This window comes from Oryzias latipes, chromosome 16, assembly GCF_053564925.1.
Source record: "Oryzias latipes strain Hd-rR chromosome 16, Olatipes_Hd-rR_3.1".
NCBI classification, from domain to species: Eukaryota; Metazoa; Chordata; class Actinopteri; order Beloniformes; family Adrianichthyidae; genus Oryzias; species Oryzias latipes.
Window position 1 is genome coordinate 31,288,237 of NC_136252.1, and position 2,686 is coordinate 31,290,922.

General features: G+C 38.0%; 1 long non-coding RNA gene across 1 annotated transcript; it reads right to left on the reverse strand.

Annotated features, from left to right (window-relative positions):
- LOC111948962 (uncharacterized) lies at positions 1-593 on the reverse strand. Its single transcript, XR_002874946.2, has 2 exons — positions 510-593; positions 1-233 (listed from the first exon to the last, which is right to left on the reverse strand). It is a non-coding gene; the product is annotated as an uncharacterized LOC111948962 (long non-coding RNA).
- Positions 594-2,686: the final 2,093 nt, after the last annotated feature.

Here is a 2,686-nt window from a genome sequence, read left to right on the forward strand (position 1 = left end):
TTTCCTCAGATGAAAACATGTTCCTTTTTATTTTTTTCCCCAATTTATTCACTTAAACAATTCAATTTTGTTTTTATTCAGGTACACTGACAGTCAGCTTTAAAGTTGTAAAAATATTTGTTTTGAAATGTAGTCCCTGAAATGAAGCAGCCACACGCTGCCTCATCGGAGCAGCAGCTGGTAAATGGAGGCCTTCATCACCACCGTCAGGAGTTGGAATGTTCACTCAGCTTCTGGACGATACAGAAATGTCACCAAAAACAAATTGTTTTTTTTATTTCACTATAACAGCCGTTTGGGTTAAGTTTCCCTGTTGGTTCTGTAAAAGCGGCTGCTGCAGTGAAGCTAAATCAAATGAGATTCAGACACTGCAAAGCCACACCCACAAATCTGCCCCCCCCCCCCCCCAAAAAAAAAAGCAAAAACGGCTGATATGATATTTTCAGTCTTATTTTTAACCCAAGCCTCATCTTAAACCTTTCAGTTATGTTTGATTTTCTATGACTGACCTTAACAGATGAGCATCTTCAAGCAGAAATGAGCAGCGAAGACTAAAGATACCCATTGGATGTGTTCCATTGTTCCTTGTTGCTGCTGGACACATAACAAGGAAACAACTTCTATTCATCTGTGATACAAACCACATTTTGCTGCTTTTTTTTTAAGTTTTTTTTTTTATTACTAACCAAAGAAATCTGACACTGCATGTGTGTGACTGCAACAACAAAACTCAGAACCTGCATGGATGAACATACATTCTTGTTGGAAATCCACTCGGTCAAGCACTTTCCTGTGGACTGGGTGTGCAGCTAAGAACTGTGCACTACCTTGCAGCTTTGCTTGCTTTGTCTTACACTTCATTTCTGCTAAAAATGCTTTCACATAGGCCTTTTGAGAGAGGACCTGACCATGTAAGAATGTTGGTCTTGGGGATTTAGGGGTGACATTATACATTAAACCTGAACCCGGGAGCAATTTCCTGGGAGCTTTTAAATCTGACACTTTTTTTTTTGTTTGTTTGTTTTTGGTACCAACAATTAACAACGGCCAAAAAGAAAACAGTGACACGATGAAAAAAATACAGCCAAATATGACCATGTGTCTCCAGGGTTCCAAAAGCTTTTATAGCTTCACAATAAATACTCAAATATGGCTTCATCTTTTCCAACCATTTTCATACTTTTCTTCAGATCCACATTTGTCTCTTTTTTTAAACTATAAATTCGCACGGCCGTCATCACTTCCTCTCTGTGATCCACTGGACTCTGCATTGAGAATCCCATCAGAGTTTACCTGCAGGGAATTTCAGACGTGTTTTTCAGTAGAATCAGAGGTCAGATGAGCTTTCACAGCTGTAAAGCAGGCAGATAGTTTCAGGAAATGAAACGTTTCATCAAATATTCCTGCTGTCAACGTGTGCTTAAACATTATGAAAAGTTAAAGCTTAACTTGAAAACAATTGTTTTGTTGCTATGAATGGATTTCATAACAGGTTTGAATTAGGAACTTGAGATTTGTCAACAATCTATTCCAGGGGTCTGCAACCTGTGGCTTTGAATACATCTTAGGTTTGTAGTTGTACATTTTTGTAGTTATTTAATCTTTTATGAATATTTACATGTCAGATAACAGATTAAAATGATTGTAAAAGGTTTTATTTACTTTCAGTGTGGTTTATTATTTTTAACATTTTTACATTACGTTTTTAAAAATTGTATTCCATACCAATATTGTTACGTTTATTATTGATAGTAAAAGCCAGGAGAACAAAGATGATAGTGCATCAAAGTCATATTTATAGAGAAATGTCATGTCTGACTTATATTTTTAGTTGAAGCATCTGCTGCAGCACGGGGGTCTTATTTGGCACAGGATGTATTTTATTTTGAAAGGAAATTGTATGTGCTGCTGTCAAACGTAAAAAAAGTAAAAGTTGTTATACATAAAAATATATAACTTTGTTTTAACTCAATTATTCTAACTACATTTGTGAAATAAGCGGCCAAATGGCTGCAAAAACAAAAAGTGTCTTTAAAGGGTGGTGGCTCTCTGTGTTTTAGTCTATAAGAAACGGCCCAAAGGGCTGCTGACACCTGCTGTTGACATTTTAACACCGCCCTTTCTAAGCTGTGAAGTTTCCCATTTTCTTTTTCTTGTGGTTATTTTGCGGCATTGCAGATACGCGTCAACTTTTTTTTTTATATATTTTATTTCTGCACAGCCAATCAGCGCTCTCTGTTGCAAAGTGGAGCCCAAAAAAGTGATTTGTCAGCATCAAATATTTCGTGACAGCCAGTCCACATGTTGCAACTTTAACAATAACAACAGCCCAGATCCTGGGAGGTCTGCAAGCTTTCGTTTTCAAGCTGCAAGTAAAAAAAGGGCCGTTTGCAAAGCAGTTCTTCCAGAAGTCACAAACGTCTGCTTTGTCTCTTTTGATGCTTTCCTTTTTTGGGTGTCCCTGAAGTCCCAGCAGACGCCTTTTTATGTGTATTCTTTCAGAATCCTGTCAAAAATATTCTTTGAGATTGTCAAAGGAGCGTTTCTGCGCGCGCAGGAAGCGATGGTTTCACGAAAAGCAGCTTCGAAAAAGTGACTTCACTTCCCAAATTGAAAAGTGTAAGAGAGAGAGAAAGAGAGAGAGTGGGGGGTGGAGGGGAGGAGGAGGGGGGGGGGGGGTGAAAAA